This window comes from Micropterus dolomieu, linkage group LG20 (assembly GCF_021292245.1).
Source record: "Micropterus dolomieu isolate WLL.071019.BEF.003 ecotype Adirondacks linkage group LG20, ASM2129224v1, whole genome shotgun sequence".
NCBI classification, from domain to species: Eukaryota; Metazoa; Chordata; class Actinopteri; order Centrarchiformes; family Centrarchidae; genus Micropterus; species Micropterus dolomieu.
In genome coordinates this window covers 18,246,490-18,264,940 of record NC_060169.1, presented here as the reverse complement: position 1 = coordinate 18,264,940, position 18,451 = coordinate 18,246,490, and positions in this window count along the sequence as shown.

Here is an 18,451-nt window from a genome sequence, read left to right as displayed (position 1 = left end):
TTGTAAGAAGAAAAGAAAGAGACAGGACTGTTGCATGGGATACACCCCTTTGGCTGACGTTCCGGTCTGTTGTATCACAGATTCTCTTCCACATCACAACAGATATCTTCATCAATTCAGGACACATTTACAAATAAATTCTAATAGACATGTATAGAATGTGTGAATATAAATATATATATATATATATATATGCAACAGTCCTGTCTCTTTCTTTTCTTCTTACAATGACATGAGATATATATGTATATGGTCCTTAAGAAACAACAATTCGTTTAGCTATATACTTGTAGGCAAAGGAAATGAATAAAGGATTTTAACTTTGATTTTTGATAACGTGTTCAACCATTTTGCATGTAGTGACTAATGCAATGAACTTATGCCTAGATGTTTTGGGGGTGAGATTATTCAGCAGAGACTGGTATAATTCATTGTGATCAGCAGGACATAAGCAAGTGATAATGTAGGAAACAGCAGACAATTGTACATAATCATTTGCATCAGTGTGTCAAGTCATTTGCAATTTGTTCAAACAATGAGAAAGTGGTTTTATGATGTGCACAAGTGACGAGATGATGTGGAGGTTGAACAATTAGTTTTGAGAATTTCAATTCTGATCTGAGAAATGCACTAAAGCGACTGAGAAACTGTAAGCTATTCTAAACTGCATTGCATGCTCACGGACATGAGCAATGTTGCTGAGACATGTTGTTTTGGGGTTTTATATTCAGAAACGTTTTGCTTCACCTCTGCTGCTACAAGGTTTGAAGTGTCTAGTTCTTCGGGGTGGGGGGGCTGTTTGTCCTCCCCCCGCTGCTGATAAAAATCCTAGAGGAAACACTGAAGCAGTAATTATAACAATATAATTTTCTTCAATAAAAAATGTTTAATTTAAATCATAAGTACTGACAAATCGGCACTTATTTTTCTATTTATTTTTGTTGAGGAAAAGGGACTAAACAGATTTTACCTAATGTTACTCATGCATACTTGTTAAAGATTTTGTCATTGTTTTTAATGTTCTGCGCCAAGATTTGTGAAGTGTCCACTGGTTTCCCCAGCTTTCACTCAGGAGCAAAAATCAGCCATTAAATTTTAAAGAAACAATGATTTGACATTTATTGTGATAATTATCGATATCCAATGATGTGAAATTTTTTATCATGATTACATTTCTGGCCATATTGCCCAGCCCTTTTCCCACTTCAAGCACTGATTATAGGTGGTAGCAGAAACGTTTTACCAAAAGTGACCCCCAGATTGAGTATTTCTTCACAACAGTGTACAATTATTTTTCTTGTTCTTGCAAACCCAATATTGTCTTCATGTCTCGTGAGCTAAGTGTATCGTCACACCCCTAATCTGAGCCACTGTTCGAGTAAATTTTCAACACAAGAGTTACGCTCTTGCCCCTTACCTTTCATCTTTGTTGTAACCACCGAACGCATTTCAGGCACAGAAAATTGTCTTGTAAATTTTAAACAGGTATTTATTTTTCAGCGTCCGTGTAATGCTACCTCTAATGGTCATTGAAATGGCCCCGCAGCATTCAAGAATGTGTTTTTCCTCCCGTGGTGGTATAGTTCTTCCTGTCGCCAGTCCAAATCGGTCTAAATATAATTTGCTGCTTAATGAATGAGCGCCGCTATTAAAATTTCATACAATCGTTAATGAGTATCAGTAAACTATAGTAACACTCAACGCATGGCTCTCTCCCCCTCCTCGTTCTTCAAAGGATAAGCGAATGTGAGAGAGCGGCAGAAAGTGACGGTGAAAGTTAGCGAAGGATAAGATCAACATTAAGTTGTCAGGTTACATCTCTGTCCTCTACTGTACATCTCGATAATTAAAAAGGACAGTGTTTACTACGGAGGCGCTGAGGTTAATAACGTTAGGGATGAAAACTAACGTTAGTCCTTTTAAGCTATTGAGATTATTCGTTTCGATTTTGATTGTACAAATGAAATGCTTGTAACAATACAGAAGGGAAGTGGTTCTCATGTTGCCTATTTATGTTAATTTCTACAAATGTATAAAGCAGTAAATTAAGACGCAAAAGGAAAACAAGAATAATCTTATCTGTAATGCTGTGTAAAACAGTGTTTTCCTGCCTTTATAGGTGGTGAGGCTCAAAACTGCTTGGTGCTACGCAATGAATCTACAATCACTGTGGAGAGCATCAAAACTAACCAAATTATTTTTTCCACATCTACTGGTTAGAATTCAACCCCAATAGACTTACTTAGCAAGTTTAGCTTTTACGTATAGCTTATTGTCTCCCTGTCTGCTCCCCTGAGTTCCTCCATCAGCAGTAGGTTAAGTTTCATAAAGTCGTTTTGGATTTTTCTACCGGTGAACCATTATTCAGGTCAGCAGGTGCACCCCATGCCAGCCGGTTAATTACGTAGCTTATCAATGTCATCGCCCATCCCTGTGTTTCATTGATGGTGTCCAATGCCAATTTTGTAGACATCACTCAACCCTAATTTGAATACATTGATTTACTCTGCAAGTAATTTTGTGACTGCATTTCCTTGTGAGTTTCTTTTATTTTTTTAAGTCATGATATAGGTTTTAAATTTCATTTTTAATGGTCTTAAATTTGACCAGGTGAAACCTGCAGAAACCCTGATATTGTTCCTACCTGACTTAACAATTTGCATAGTGTGGAACTTCTTATTTTAAACAATTAGCTATCTTTATTTGCTTATGATTCCATAAAACTCCACATTTAAAGCTCCCTTTTATATTAAGTAAAAGTGCTGCTGATGGAATAAAATTATGCATAGTCACTTTTTCCACAAAACGCAGTAAAGTAGAAAAGGAAATTTTATTTAGCTCAAGATCCAAATTATTATCACTAACAAAAAATCTCATTAAGAATCTAGAAATAGAGAATGTTCAACATTATTGAAAAAAATAATGAAAACAAATTGATCACAATTGTTGCTGGTCAATTACTTTGTCTATTCAGCTTTATGCAAGATGTACCTTATTTTGTGTCAAATGTAGAAATGACAGATGTTTAAGGTTTTGATACTAATAAAGAGAACTTGAATTGTAATAATGGAGTTGTATTTGTATTTTTGAGGGCTACTATCTGAAAATGGGCATTTTGTAAATTTCAAGTTGACTAGTAGTAATTTTGTTGAGTGAGTTTCCATTAGTATTTGAGTCTATCACAATAAATAATTGAGTAGATTTCCCTCAGTATAAGTTGTGCACAATTACATTTATTGCATAAAGTGGAATTTAATTTTAATAAGCATCAGTGAATCCATGTAATTTAGTATGCAGAAATTAAATGTGTTTTAAAAATGTATTATATTTGAGTTGAGGTTTTCTCAAATATTACCACTACTATAAAAGTTTGAGGTGATCAGTTTCCGCAAATATTAAGTATTCTGAACTTATTTGGGTTTACGGTGTGAGCTTGAAAGCAGCTGTATCACACCAAAAACAAGAGAAATACAACTTAGTTTTGGATTTCTTGCTCATTTGATTGATCATTATAAGATGAAAGCAGCAAAACATTCAATCATTTTCCCTTTAGTTTTTTTCACACAACAAAACTAAAAGTCAATCATTCATGGAGATAGAGTTCAACTAAATTCTGAATGTTTGTCTTTTGAATAAAACAATCATATGAACAGATGATCAAGTTTGTCATTTTTGAATTTCAAAAGTAAACAAACTCTATCTCCGGACATTTTGGCTTATCTTGAATGTGATGCATGGCCAGCTCCATTTGCTGATTAACACTGTGTAAAGCGATTGAAAGCTTTGGGAAACTTGAGATTATATTGTTCGAAGGCAAGACTGAACTTTTAGGCACATTAACCAGTTATGTTTTAGAAATAATCACCCTTGCAGGTTAACATTCAAAGGGCTCTGGGGAAGTAATTACCTTTCTCCGACTGTATACACATAGCAGGATTAAATTTAACCAGCATTTTAATGGAAAACCACAAGGGATATAACAGTGTATCCTTATCCATAATAAGTCTTGCAGCTTCCTTGCAGGATAAAGCTGGTATCTGTGACAAACTCCGAGGAGGACTTATTTTCATTCTGAGACATGACAAATGTTGCACATTCTTTGGCTTTACATACATGTCTTTTTTCCTGCCTTTTTTTTTTTCGCATAGTGGATTGAAGAGATGTGACTTGGAAATCAGGAAAGAGAAGGAATTACATGCAAGGCAGGTCCCAAGCCAGACGCCAGCAGGATGTCCAAACAACTTGTTGAAGCAAGCTCATGCACAATTGTATTTCTTCGGTATGTTTAAAAATAAATGAATGAGAAAGTTTAGAGTAAGTACGACACGTTCTAATATATCTTATTCAACTTATCCTTATACAACCCTTTTACTTTATTAGAAACAAAATTAACATAAAACAAATTTTCTTCAGTGATCCTTATTGTCGAATGTTTTTTTTTTTTTAGCAGTATCTGAAAAAGAAGCTGTACTCTGTCTCTCTAAATATCTATATTATTTTAAACTTTCTCATTCATGAATTTTTAAACATGCCGAAGAAATATAAATGTGCACGAGCTTGCTTTTACAAGTCGTTTGGCCATCCTGCAGGCGTCTGGCTCGGGACCTGCCTTGCATGTTATTTCTTTCTCTCTCCTGATTTCCAAGTCACATCTCTTCAATCCACTATCCAGAAAAAGGCAGAAAAAAGACAGGGTATGTAACATTTTTTAAAGGAAAGTACCATGCAGTGAAAAAAGCTTGTAGTAGATGTTCATCATAAACCAGATTGGTTGGTGCCTGAGGATGTGGATATCGTAATAAGGATGCAGTACAGACAATAAAAACACTAGGGTGAAAACAGATAGGCACAACCCCAGATGAACAGTGTTATTGTCCTGTGTGGATAGCGCCAGCAGAGATCTCATACGGGCATACAGATAAGTGATGCCTCAGGGTGGAGGTGCTGCCTTCAAACAAGTGGTACTCACTGGGGGGGATGAACACTACAGAATATGTTGGAGCCAAACGATCTAGATGACTGAAAGAGTGAGTTAAGACAACGGTTGATCTTATTTACTGGAGATAAACCCTGGGGGAATTCACCAGACCCATCATCAGAGCAGTGGCAGCAGAAAAGTAATTAGATCGTCCCCTGAAAGCATTTCCATTAATTGGAATTATTCAAGGGTGTCATTGTAGTGAGAGGTTAGAGGGAGGGTGAAAGAGAGACTGCCAAAAGAAGTACAAGACGATGGTTAAAAAAAAAACATTTTTTTGTTTAACAAACCCAGGCATCACAGAGAAATAAACAAAAAAACACCACCCTTGTTAATTATTATTTAATGCAATTCTTTATGCAGTGTATCTTGAACTTGTTTCACATATCAGTAATTTAAATGCAGTTTAAATAAAACATTTGCAAGTCTGCAAGTAGACAAGAATGCAAACAAGTTACCCGAGATATTAAGGCAGTTGTTTTAGAACAAGTTGAAGGTAATTAAGGAAATTATACTTTACTTAAAATTTTAAGTCTACTGTGCCGGTATTTTTGATGTTGTGCTGTAAATTATGTGTATTGCTGTGATTTTTATTTTATGCTTGAATTTAAACTTGACCCTTGTTTTTACCAAAACAAGGTCGAACACAGGCCTGAAAGACAAACTGAACACAACATCTCCAGCTTTCCTCTAACCTAAATCTGGCAGTGTCATGTTTTATGCTCAGATATTTGATGAGTAATCACTATATTGAAATTTTAAAGTCAAGTTCCACCGCACTCAAGATGCTGAGCCACAACCAGACTCCTGTGTAAATGCCACTGATTCAAACACCAATAATTTTAAATAACTTATATGTGCCCCGCAGGTTTAAATGGCCCCATCACTCAGTCCCAGGCCAGAGCATCCTCTCTTACATCATCTTTCACAGTATAAAACCTAATCAGAGACAGTCATTTATCCTGCTCAAGGAATATGACTGCCATTACTGGAATGAAAGTGCTGTGTGTGCAGGTACACCACACACTCATATATAATGCCTATTAAGCTGCTCATTAATATTGTGAAGCTATTTCCAGCTTCCCTCACGGGGGTTCTTATGCTAACGTGCACAGTAGAGCGCTTTAGGCTTTTTTTGGCAGATGTCATTGGAGATGGTGACCCAACATAGTAAATGCACCACATATTTTTGGACTTCTCATGCCAAATTAGAAAATACAGATGATATTATGAAAGCCCATTAATGGGAATGTTGTGAACTGCATGGTAGCTATTTATACATTGTAGCTATTATTACTCAATGATGATCACTTGCATTTTTTCACATATAAAGGAACATGGATGACATAATTTGCACAAACCTGCTGTCAAGAAAAAGATCACAACTACTGTACATGTTGCCTATCCTGAACAATGAAACTCATTTACATTTACAGCACACTGTTACGTCCCATGTAACCATGCGTGTGGTTGTAGGTGCAGATTCAACAGATAGCAGACAATTGCACTGAAAAAAGGTCTAGTTTGACATTTGTTTGCTCACTGCCCTTAAGCCTGATGTCTTCTTGTAATACAGACAGATGAAAACAGACTGCAGATAGAAGAAAATATGTGGAGTAGTGTTGTGGAATATTTCATGGGGATGATTGATAGAGGGATAACCTCTATTCCTCATACTTTTTTTCCTAATTAGGATCCCAGTGTAGTATTAAAATAAACCTACTACATGTGAGATGTTGAAAACATCTACCCTGCACAGGTGTATGGTATTTGAATCCAGTAATTGAAGAGATCTTATTGGTGCATTGCTAGGTGGTGTCTCTATAAAAGGCAAGTGAGCGGGACAGGTGCACAGAGAGCTTTCATGATGTCAAGCAGAGAGGAACCAGGACAAAAAGGAAAGTAAGCTCCTTGAACTGTAAAGCTTGGCCTGCTGTTTTAACTGAACTCGCCATAAATGGAGGGACAGACTTTTTATAACTGCCATGGATGTGTTTACAAGGCAATAGGATTGAGGATTCAAATGCAGACTCTGAGGCAGAACGGGTCGAAAAAAGGACTTCATTGTTCAATCAATGTTCAAATTAACGGGCTTAAAGTCAGGCACAAGACAGGCAGTCCAATATAGACAGGCATGTCATTAACAGGCAGCAGGTCAAAACACAAGCAAGCAGATATCAGGCAGACAATCAGGAACAGGAAAACGGGTACAGATGGCTTAAACGCAAGTGTACAGCATGGCAAAAGGGCTGGTGAGTTGGTTATATACACTGAAGGACTGATAAGATTATGAGAGTGATGTGTGTCAGCAGGTGGGGATCATTTGGGAATGTTGACAGGTGAGCAGGTGGATGCTGTAGTCAGGTGACCAGGATTGGTGTGAAAGTCTGAGTGGACAGGTGGAGATTGGCAGGCTGGAGACAGGGACAGAGGGCAACAAGAAGACAGGGAAGATTGGTGGAACAACTCTGGAGGGCGGTCTGGAGGCCGGCGCCATAGATGGGATCCATGTGTTTTGGCATTTAAACCTGGAATTAAAATGCATTATCTAGGTTGTACCTGCTTGGTGATTGGATCTCAAAATGCAGAGATGTTAGGCTCACGGACTTGCCTATGGACCAGGTCAAGGGAAGCAAGAGGTGGGTGACATTCAAACTTGCTGGACAGATTTATTTCACACTGTACGGACTACATTTACACCTGGATGAGGTCCGATCACAGTGCAAGCCCTCTAAATGTGGTCTGGCTATTCCAATTGCATTCGCACTCGCATCAAAGTCCTGGAGCCATACAGGTCCAGAAGAGGTGGCAGATTGCGGCCAGTCACCTTCTCAGCGGAGCGAATGATAGGTTGCAGTCTGCCCTTGTCCTTGGCAGTTGCAGCAGTGCACCAGATGGTGATGGAGGAGGTGAGGATGAACTCAATGATGGTGGTGTAGAAGTGCACAAAAAACATTTTGATTTATTGAAAATGTTATCAACAAAGTACAGAAATATAACTTACCAATAAACATGGTAAACTGTGACATCAGATTCCACTGTTTGTTAATGAAATTAATAACTTTTTATTGCCTATTTGTGAACAGGTTGTAACCTCACTTAAAAATGTACCATTCGCTGGTTTCTTGGTTACCTGTAACAGCCACTATGCTGCTTCCTATGTGAAGAAATACGCTTACATAGGCTGTGACGTTCACGCGTGCTCCGCAGCCTCTTGCCAGACCCATGCACTGCAGTAATTTTACTAACAACAGTCTTTTATACTAAAGTGTGGCAACAATCTCATTTATAATATTCAGTCTAGTTCACTGTTTTCGTTATCATCCAATAAATTTAGCTATGCTGACATTGCTTATCCATTCTGGTGAAAGAATACACAATTACTTACTGAAAAGCCGATAGGTGATCTAACGCCGACATAGGATGTTGGCTAAATGCAGTCAATGTAATGTTGGTCATGCAATGAGCATGGATTAGTTCCACGTCAAGCTGATAAAAATATTACTGTAATGTTACAGTAGGAGTTAACCTGAGTTTCGTCCATTCTGTGTGATGGTGTCTCCTTTATGTTGCTCGCTCATTAGTTCGAGCACACGCTTGGAAAGGTAGTGGTTTCAATCTGAAACCTCACCACTGAAAACTGCACATGGCCCCTTTTAAGATATATATCACAAAACTCATTATTCTAGCACTCGTGCTTTTTTTTCTCTTGAAAGATATTGTTATAAAATACATTAATTTATCATTTTATGTTACTTATTCGGGTCCAGCTTACGGTGGCAGAAGAATAAGCAAAGAGATATCTTTGACCTAAGCCATGTGCTACAGCATTTCTTAGGGGGATCATGAGGCATTCCCAGGCCAGATGGGATGAATAATCCTTGCATTGTGTTCTGTTTCTGTCCCAGGGTCTTCTCCTAGTCAGTCTTTTTCAGAATACCTCTACAGGATGGCATGATCCCTATCAGACTTGGTCAAGGATTTACAGCCCATCTCGTACTATGATAATTATGATTGTGATATTACCCCTATCATAACCAAGTGATTTAAATGCATCACCCTAACACACTACAATAAAGTGGATACTGACAATGATACAAAAAAATAAAATGAGAAACACAAGGTAGAAGGTGACACTTTAGCCAGCATAGGTTGCCACTGTCATATTAAATCACTGAAGTGCAAAAGGTGTCTAAAAAGGAGGAAAGACAAACAGACAGCTGAGCACACAATGCCACACTAAGCAGGACCAACACACTCAGAGGAGCCTTATGTAAGCAACACACACTATCAAACAGACAGAAAACAGGCAGCGACTGTGACTGGGTTCACAGCAGTCAGTGGCTATATGAATGCTGTGTGTAGAAGGAGGTAAGGAAAGAAACTGTCAGTCCCAGAGTAGATAGGTTTGGTTTTATGACATACAGTGAAAATAGATTACTTTTGAGCTTGGGGTTTGAAGATTTTTTGGTTTTGAAGAATTAGCTTGAGGAAGTTGGCTCCAGAGTTATGGAGCTTGGCAGAAAAATGCTCTGCTGCCACCTTATTTTTCTTCTTGATTCTTGACAGCACAAAAAAAAGATATCCTCCCAGGACATGAGGCGACAGAGAGGTCAGACATGGGATGGTGAGCACTTGCAGTGATTAACACATTCCTGAAGCGGTTTAAAAGGAAATCTAGCTTGATTTGGGAGTAAATGTGCACCTCAAGATGCACTGACTATACTAAATCATTATTCACTGATGGGTGACATTTCAACTTTCCTATTTGATAAAACTCAAGGCGGGCTCAGGTGAGCCCTGAACCATCCCATGATGCACTGAGCTCCTCACTCATCCTTTCCCTCTACATCTGTATGCATTCTCATCCCAATAATGTATGTTGCTAACTCGACTTCTTCCCTATCCCATAGTTTTATGCTTTCTTGTGCCTCTCCTCTCTCATTCTATTGCTTTCTGCAGGTGGTTCTGACTCAGGAGCAGTAGAGTCTGGATCTGTGGTTGCAAGACACCTACACCCGCTGCTACAATTATAATGTGGATATTGCGCTGGGATCTCTCTCTCTCTCTCTCTCTCTCTCTCTCTCTCTCTCTCTCTCTCTCTCTCTCTCTCTCTCTCTCTCTCTCTCTCTCTCTCTCTCTCTCTCTCTCTCTCTCTCTCTCTCTCTCTCTCATTGATTCAGTAGCTTTTTGCATTGAAGCTTCCCTCACAGGTGCATTTGTAAGCTCAGCAGTGATTTACACAGGGATGAAAAAGTACAAGAACTACTACTGTTGGATTCATGTAAAAGAAAAATTACTGATGTAAAAATGTATAAAAGTAAAAACAATCAGCTATTAAACAAAAACAAAACACACACACACACACACACACACACACACACACACACACACTGCAGGTCCCTGGGTGACATAACAGTTTAATTTGTCACCCAACCTACTCTGTCCTACAAGCACTACAACAGAACTAAATGTAAATAAACAAAATGTCTCTGAAAGATGATTTTGACCATGCGGACTGAGACTTCACGAGACAATCACATGTCAAATATGGACACAAAGACAATGTTATTCTTCATGAAGACAGTATTAGTGAGTATTATCACCTATAGTGTAGTCTCCCAAATAATTCAGTAGTAAGTTCAACCAGAAATAGCCGCCAAACAAAATAAAATATTTCCATTTAGTTGAAAATCTTAATTGTTTTCAGAGGTAGGTGGAGATAAAATAAGAGAAAAAATATCAGCTGCAGCAAAATGGAAACTTGTAGAATATACATGGTTTAATTAAATAAATATATGGGTTTTACTGTTTGCAGCCCAGTGGATAAATGGATATGACAAATGAGAGGATCTACACTAAAATGGATTCAGCAAATGCCCCTGTGTTTTGAACTGGAGAAGAAGTCTGAAACAGGAAAAAGCCAGTGCTATAATACTAACACATAAGTCTGTTGAAATGATGCACAGATGCTTCATGGAGGGGAACAGGCAAACATACGGGACCATCTCTTGAAACAAGTTTAACAAAGCTGCGATATTTCTGTGATAGTGGGCTACTGAAAACTGTTAAGCCAGCAGTAAAAGAGGGACATGTTTGACATGAAATGTTTGTCTGTAAAGAAGAACAAATAATGTTCATAATGAATGAATGAGCAGCACCGAACTGTAACAGCTGCTGCTCCAAAGCTCCAAAAAATATAGCTGGAGGAATACTGCACGTGTAAGTAAATAGGCTTATCACTGCCAGGTCGTTAAAGCACTATGAGGATTTTTTCATTTAATACAGTATGATGTCTTCACACATAGGTGGTGGAAAGATTTTCAATTCACAAAGCTTTCCTCTGTGACCCCTAAAGGCTGCTCTGATGTGAATATGAGTCCAATCTATTGATTCAGTCACTCTGAAGACACCAATAGAGGAATTTCAACCCACTTAATATGCATCAGTAACTTTCATTCTGTAAATATACTCAACTTGTATGACTCTCTTTTGTAGTCTGAATAAACATTTATATTTGTGATGAAAATCATTATGTAACGTCTTTCATCGACAGGACTCCATAGAGTTCCTGGCATTTTCTATATTCTGAATCCCACAGCCTGAGCAGGTTAGCTTAGCTATAAACTGAGTCATTGTCGTGAGACAGAAAAGCCAGGGCTAAGGCCAACTTAAGCTTGGTAACCCACTAATCCTGCTTCGTGAGAAAGGCCCTTGAAAACAAAATCTTAGTGTCACATCTAATCCTAGAAGCCTCCATCCCCCAAAGTTCTTTTAAACTAAGCTTCTTCGTGTACCCACTTTCAAAGTTGAACTTGTGAATGGAAAGCTCTTTTCATCTTTTCATAGCCCTCACTTTTACTGATGTGTACTTTACGTGAATGTTTACAAACTGTGATTGCAAATTAAAATGTAACAACTTGTAGTTTATATATACATAAATATGCCTTACAGGACAAAAAGCTTTCCACTCCATGTCAGTATTTGGAGTAATTGGAGTATTTTAGGTTAAGATGTGCGTCAGATTCAATAATATTTCCCTCCGGTGATGAAGAAACCACCTCTCCAGCTGTTACAATAAACAATGGCTCCCGATGGAAGCTGACCTTAAACTCAACTTTTTTCTGCACACAAAGTCTTCTCTGTCTCTTTCGGAGTTCACACAGACTCATACGCTGTCCACATTAACATACCAAAATGCCTCAGACATGTGAGATACACCTGCTTTCTTCTTATCTCAGTGCAGGTGTAGTAATGTGATGCAGATCAGATTAGTCCTGTGTCTGTATCATATGTTCTTATCTTACACAGGTGTTCCATTCATGCAAGTGAAGCTTTTATAGACAAATATTAAGAGAAGAAAGCTTATCAATGTACATATCGTTTCAGGTGATCTCTCTATCATGGAGCTTAGTTCACACTGAAGAAGGCATAGCTTAAAGAGGTGGTATTATGCTTTTTGGCTTTTCCCCCTCTCCTTTATTGAGTTATATATCTTTTTTGTGCGTGTAATAGGTTTGCAAAGTGAAAAAGCCCAAAGTCCACCTCAAAGGGAGTTCCCGTCTCCTACAGAAAACTCTACTCTGAACTGCCTGAAAAACTCGTTTGTAGTCCAGCCGCTTCCCTATCATCCCTGTGACGCCAAGCGGCTAGTCTGACACGCCCTCAAAAACACAGGTGGAAAAACACTGAGCTGCAGCACACAGTGACAAGACGTCCGTCTGCTGCCTCTCCTCTCCCTTCCAAACACTAGCTACCAATGGACATAAAGTTGTTACTGTGTAGAGACAGAGCTCAGTTAAAACTTCATGAATGAAAGACTTTTGTTACAGATTAATAACTCACCACTCTGAAACTCTTGCTCCAGTCCATGTTGCTAAGCTGGTAACGTGAACATATGCAGCTGAAACAAAGCTGTGTTCACCGGCTTCTCACAGACCCGCCCTTCTCTGCTTCTCATTGGCTAGTCCTTAACTAGGAACTGTGCAGATTTTGAACCTGAAAATGAGCATAATATCACCTCTTTAAATTTGTATGTGTTTTATTCCTCTGTGCTGAACATAGAAACTGATAAATCAAACTTAAAGAGCATCCTAATTGTTTGGATGGGCAAACTCTTTTGTACATGCCAGACAAAAGGTGATAATAGAGTGAGAAATGGGGTAAAATGTTTGGTCATCATTTGTGGGCTGTGATGACTCCTGTGGGGCTGTCCTGTATAACTTTCTTGTGCTTACTTGTGCTTCAACGCCTCCACATACACTATACTTTCACTTACTCACACCTATCACTACTGACTTCATTGATGTTCACATGACATCTATCTATCTATTTAAATTTATTGATTATCTTTTGTTAAAAATAAATTACTTTGTTAACCTTCAACATGGTGTGTCTCCATATTTGTCACGGTCCAAGATCCAGATCGTGACAGATGGCGACTTGTCCGTTGGGTGAAGTTGTGAGCTATTTATTTTGTTTGTTTGTTTGATTCATTAGTAAGTTTGTTTGGCACGTGGTTGATAGGATGATTAGTCACCGGTGGACGTGTGGTTAGTTTGTTTGGTTTTGGAGACACATCACACTCTAGGGGTGGATACGTTTGCCTGTTTTTTCCCGGGACTCGTTTGGTCAGGGTTCGAAGAGAAGGTAGGTTGTTTATCTACTTCTCCCACACGCTGCATCCAACGTAGTCTGCCGAAGCCTCTCTCCGCTGCTTGTTTGAGTGGGTGATTTGCAGGCTGATCAACATCCCACCCCTCCTGTGACCCATGGTGTCACTGTATGTGTATTCAGAGCCAGTGAGCAACGGACTTTCAAAATAATAGATGTTAAAAACTGCGTTAACTTGCGATACAATAATTGTTGGCATTAATGCAATAACGCGTTAACGTGCCCAGCCCTAAAACTAATGAATGCAAATGTGTCCCTGTCACTTCACTTCCTGTCCTGTTGTGTTGATTATTGTTTCATTATCTCCACCACTATGGTGTATATGTCTTCATTCCTTGTAAAGCGTCCCTGCTTTTTCTCTGTTATTGGATTTATTTTGGACTTTGTCCTTGGGATTACTACCTGCACTAGATTTGAATTTCTTTGCCTTGTTTTGGACTCTCACCTGCCTCCTTACGGTGTAATCATGTTCACTTTTGAGTTTTCTGAATAAACAAAGTTAACCACCTGCGTTTGCGTCCAAACCCCTTGTTATTCCCGTGTCTACGCTTGGCATTACCATGATACTGACTTTTCCTCTAGTGCTACAAGCAAGTAAAACATTTAATATTAGCTTTAAGCTAACTCTGACACAATAGGATAACATGTGTCTAACATTGTACATATTGCCAGACGAATAATTATCACACCAACCTTGGCTGTACTTTGTGTTTTGTGCTAATTAGATAAAGATACATACTAGTACACTATTCTATGATGCTAAACTACAGAAAACACTGCAAACATAACATTCTAAAAATCAGTATGTTAGCACTGTCATTGTGAGTATATCTTCATCACTTTGATGTTAGCTAGAGAAACAGACAGAGAGGGAGTGAAAATGTACAAACGTTATATCGATAGTGTAATTCTACACTTCAAAGCAAGATGACAGGTTTTTCCCTTCATGTCTTACTGGTGGGATTTGCTGCTTTTTCTATTCAAGTGGTGCATCTGTGAGGGCTTGTGTGCAAAGCCCTTCTGCTCTTATCTCCAGCCTGAGCCCAGGATAAGACAGGACAGGACTTGCTGTCTTAAGTGGCCCTCTTTAGGCAGTTTGGCTCGTTGCCTATCCTATGCTGACCTGGAAATAAAAAGCATGGAGTGAGGGCTCTGGAGATGACAGAGCTTTGTCCCCATCTTCCTGACAGAGCTGATCTTTAATGCCGCTTTGACTCTCCTTAGCTGTCAATCTGCTCTCCCTCCAACCGATAACTGGCTGTTCTTGCCATCTCCTAATTGTGTCTCTTAAGCTTAAGTTTGTCATAACATATTGGTGCATGGCATCGTAGCGGTTATGAGCATGGACAGCCTTGACTGCTCTGACAGTTTGGTACTTTCCAAGCTAATGCCTCAGATGCCCTGAAGTGAAATTTAAGTTTTTTTTTTCTTGATCCTTGTCCAGCAACATCTTATGCAGTGCAGAGACCAACAATACCGCCTCCTCCATCATCCTGCAGTGTCACAGCTGTTCAGCTTAGGTGAAGTGTTTGCTCATCATGCCAAACTTCTCTGTGGTCACTGGCATCTAAGTATCAGCTTTCCCTGATACATTTTTTTACAGCAGGGGCTTAATAACAATTTAAGCTCAGAAGGAAATGGGTGTCATTAGCGTGCAAAGGCTGAAGCTGGCAAAAACACTTATTAGATATAGGTAGGTGAAAAGATCATTTGAGAGCAAGGTGTGCCATATGGAAACAGCATCAGTAGCTAATTTCCTTTGCTCATAAACCCCTTGATTACTGTGGTAATATAGTAATATGGAAACTGCTTCTCTCAACCTGCCAGAAATGACAAATTCAGATTAAACTAATTAATTAAGGGAGACAGAACCTGTCTTTCCAAATTGGCATTACATCTACCAGATTGCATGCGGCTTACATTGCATCTACCGTATAATGACATGCCAGAATATCAGAGATGAGCATTCTGAAAAACCACACAGAAGTGCATCCAATACTTGAAATACTTGATGTGAAAAGTGATAAAGAAATGTCAATATTAATCTATATTAAGTGTAGGGGAACTTGTAAAAAATAACTGGAAAATAATTAACAAGTGGGTATGATTTGGGGACAATGCTTTAAAAAAAATAATTGACTGTCGGTTGGAAACGAATCGTTCTAGATGTTTTGTTGACCTAAACACCAACATCTGGACTTTGTCACTCTATAACAAAGTATCCTGCCTTATTCCTTTGCTTCAGTCATAATCACTGCAGCCCCTCAAGGGCTTTGTCACTAGAACGTAAACAAATATCGTTTTGAAACGACTGATGCTGTCGACAGTCTCAAACGAACGCCTTTACAGTTTAATGTAACAGCTGAAAATACGCCACTTGAGCTGTGTGAATATTTTGCTCCTATTTATATGGTCAAACACATGTGTACATTCTGCATTTACACTGCCGTAGAAACAAAGCTAATACGTTACATGTGTTGCACTCTTCACCCTTTGTTCAGGGGCACAGGTCTAATAACTGGTTTAAGAGACTGGACAGAATACGCTTTAGCATCAGCACCTCAACCTGAGTGCTTGTAAGGACTATATTACTGATATCACTGGGTTTCCGACCTGTGAGTTATGGTCTTTCAGGATTCAGCTTCTGACTGAACATCCTATTGCCTGTTTCTTTGTCCTGATCACTGTTTTGTCTTTCATTGTGTAACTGTCTCATTCTTGAGGTTATATGGTACTTTTAACGTCCTTCAATGGGCTCTTTCTCTGTGGAAGTTGCTCTCCCCTCAGTTTCTTCACACAATCCGAATAACCACAAAAATCCATCCATCCATTGTCAACTGCTTATCCTGCGTACAGGGTCACGGGAGGCTGGATCCAATCCCAGCTGACATCGGGCGAAAGGCGGGGTACACCGCAGGGCCACACATAGACAAACAACCACTCACGCTCACACTCACACCTAAGGACAATTTAGGTTCACCAATTAACCTAGGCCGCATGTCTTTGGACAGTGGGAGGAAGCCGGAGTACCCGGAGAGAACCCACACAGACACGGGGAGAACATGCAAACACAGAAAGGCCGGGGCAACCGGGGTTTGAACCACTGCACCACCGTGCCGCCAACCACAAACATATGAAACACTAAATTCCAGAGAATTATCTTTGGGAGTAATTATTACATCCCATTATGGATGTTTTAGGGTGTTTTCCTGCTTTCTACCCAGTTTGTACTGGTACCTGAAAAAGGAAAAGTGTAAGTGTTTCTGTCATGTTCTCATAATGGACTCTTTTTTTTTATTTTTGCAATTACTGACTTACGACAAATAATCAAAATAAAAGCAACATATCAACCTAGGAAAATATGTGAAACAGCTCTAGCATCTCTGGTTCTGTTTTTATACCATTCAGTGTGCTCTGCAATACACGAATGCAATATGATGAACCTCAAGGGTCTGTCCTTATTTTAATATTATTTACAATATGCACACTGCCCATGAGGCATATCATATACAATAGACATAATATTGGTTTCTGTTGCTGCAAGGATGACACACATCTGTCGCTCTCTATTAACTCTAATAGCACAAACCGCTCGACAGATGTCTATAGAGTCTGAGAAATTCAAATTCAGTAATAGAATAATTCACAATGAGGGACCAAAAAAAGCTTACTGTAAGAGGTTTAGATACCTAAACTAGAATAAACTACTAAATAAAAGTAAATATTGGCCTACTTAACTACACCTATGAGGACTGAGCTAAATAGATGCCGATCTAAAGGATTTCTGGACAGCTGTAATTGTCATGATATGTACTAGACCTTCATGGCTCCAGAAATATGATTTGTAATTTTGATGTCTCTTGACCTTTCATGTAGCACCACTGTCAGGTCAGAAGTTTCCTGACCTTTTCTCTGGAGCTACTGCTGTCAGACTAAAATTTCTGCATTTTCACAAAAAACATGTAAAACCCAAAGTTTGGATTACCCTTAAGTTTACTCTTTCACAAGATGGACTCTTACCAATTCAGAGACTACGTGAGCTATCCTCTACCACCCTCAGAGTATAATTTACATTTTTTACATAACGATGGACAATAAAGGCTGCAACCTTGCAGGACTTTTTTATCATCTCAGTATTTTAACCAATATTCTCCATTATACACAAATTTAGGACTTCCAGGTACGCTGTACCTACCTGCAAACCATCCTGGACAAAAGCATCCAGCTGTCTATCATGTTTCTATTATTCTATTCAGTCTGTGTATTTATTGACCCAGTTTATATCTCAGTATATCTCAGTCACAGTCCAGTCCTCCACAAAGGGGTGGTCTCGGACTGCTGTCAAGTGAACTCTGGTGCGGTTCATTACTGGTGTGAACACGATTCGATCTAATCACAGGAAGTTACCACTGTACAGTATGTGTCATTTAAAATAGTAATTATTTATTATTACTGTTCTATTGAATGTACTATTATTGTTATTTATAATATTTCTTATTTATCAGAATATGTTTTATTACCAAATAGGTTTTCACTGTTTGCCACTTTGCTTTGGTGTTTGGTTTAAACAATAAACACATTGAGAGGAAATAAAAGGAAAGGCAAACTAATGCAATAGTCAAGAACAGAAGGTAGGGAGTTTGACTGGGGCGTTACACCTGTCAGACGGTAATGCAGGTGTCCTAAGGCAAGCTCAGGGAGGACGGAAACCTCCTGTGGAGCAGAAGGGCAAAAGCTGGATTGATCTTGATTTTCAGTATGAATACAGAGGATAGAAAAATTACAATCAAAATATGAAAG